The sequence below is a fragment of the Gadus chalcogrammus genome, chromosome 8 (genome assembly GCF_026213295.1).
Source record: "Gadus chalcogrammus isolate NIFS_2021 chromosome 8, NIFS_Gcha_1.0, whole genome shotgun sequence".
Classification (NCBI taxonomy): Eukaryota; Metazoa; Chordata; class Actinopteri; order Gadiformes; family Gadidae; genus Gadus; species Gadus chalcogrammus.
The window spans coordinates 26,536,585-26,538,525 of NC_079419.1; positions in this window are offsets into that span (position 1 = coordinate 26,536,585).

Genomic DNA, 1,941 nt, shown 5'->3' on the forward strand with positions numbered 1-1,941 from the left:
TGGGCCCAGACTTTTGATTTGAAAGTCGACGGTGCATCTTTTACCGGCTTTGGTCTGTTTCCGTTTTCGAATCCCCCGCCTTCCGCCATTCCTCTGTATGCGTCTCCCTCTTCTTCTTTGTTTTTCACTGACTGCGGACTTCACTCTAATTCATGAGCGCCTCATGTGGGGTCTTGAAGTAGTGACTCTGTATATTAAATCTGTAGCGGGTTTTAGTGAGAGAATCTGTTTAGAACGGCTGTATGTTTATTGTTTAATTATCGATATTTGGCGTCAGCATATCGATAACGTCCCGCAAGACGAAATATCGCGATATGTCGTAGTATCGATATTTTGGCACACCCCTAGTCATTACTCTATACAAAATTGCACAATGTGGTTTTCACATGAACCGTGCCGGAAGGAACCAATCCCATTCGAACTCCAAGGCAAACAAAGCCCAAGCCACCGGTACCTGTTCGCACCACTCCGTAACGGCGGTCAACGTTTATGGTCGGTTATAAATAATAATGAGTACTGGCTGAACTTCAGTACATTCACCATTCAAAGCGCAACAATTTAAAGGTGGAAATCTCAACCACTATCTAACAATTAAAACCGCTTTTACCCTTAGCGAGTACCTGCTAAACTCAGTGCATTCACTATTTAACAATCAAACCCCTTGAATTCGTCTCCAGCGCGGTACAAACATTAGATCTAGACGGGAGTGGATAACTTCTATCTACAGTCCCATAAAAACACACTCCTGGCCCTTTGCTCCTTGAATATAATTATTTAATTTAATCTGTTAGCGTATCCGCGGCCGTCCAACTAACCGGCTGTTATGAATTTCAACCCGGGGCCCGAAACCATGGAGCTCAAGCTCTTCACCTAAATGTTCTTATAACTAATTCTATTGCAGATTCAATCTTTAAGACAATCGGTTCGGCTTACCTAATACCTGCGTGGCCTGCGAAGAGCTTGTTTTGCGTCTCGGTGGCCGCGCGTCCGCGAGTCCCGGTCCCGGGACTTCCCAAGAACGTACGGGGTCACCAAATTTTGCAGAGTTCTTCAAGGAAAGTGGTCAAATCCGGATATCTTTTTAAGTAACTTTATTTGTTAAAGTATTTCGGTATGGTAACTACGGAGCAAAAGGAGGTGGAAGCGTGTTGAACACGTGCTGAGCGTCTCCCAGCTGATCAAAAACTGTCACGGTCTGTCCGTCACGCCCCCTTCACCCTCGCAGCTGGGCTGCGTCAGGTGGTTAGTGGAGCCTTTAAGTTGGCTGAACACTGTTCACCTGTTGCCAGATTGTCTTCGCAGGTACATGCAAGTCTCTCCAGCTATTCGCCTATCTCCTGTTCCCGGTTTCCCGATCCTGCCTGTCCTCGACTACGTTCCCCGCCTCGTCCTTCTGGATCCTCGTTCGCCTGTCTCCTGTCCCGGCTTCCCGACCCTGCCTGTCCCCGACTACGTTCCCCGTCTCGTCCCTCTGGATCCTCGTTCGCCTGTCTTCTGCCCCGGTTTCCCGATCCTGCCTGACCCCGACTATTCTCCGCCCCGTCCCCGTTGATTTGCTTGGCGTAGTAAAGATCGGAATTTCATTGTGTCTGAGTCGTGCTTTTGGGTTCTAATCTGCCAGTCTCCTCAGTGGAGCGTGACAGTACAATCTGGCCTAACATGAACCCAGCCGACTCAGATTCTTTCCAGAACGAACTACAGGCGCAAAGCAGCGTTCTGCAACGCCATGACCAACAACTTACCACCATGGCGGAGGGTCTGCAGATGCTGGACGCTCGCCACGAGAGCAGCATGGAATCGGTCCGGGATCACTTGCGGAGGTTTCCCGTCGCCGCTCCTCATCCCGGTTCCTCTTCGACGTCTGAGGCTCGTGTGCCTCCTCCGGGACGCTGCTCCGGGGCTCCTGGTTCTTGACGCCCCTTCCTGGTGCAGTGCTCCCTC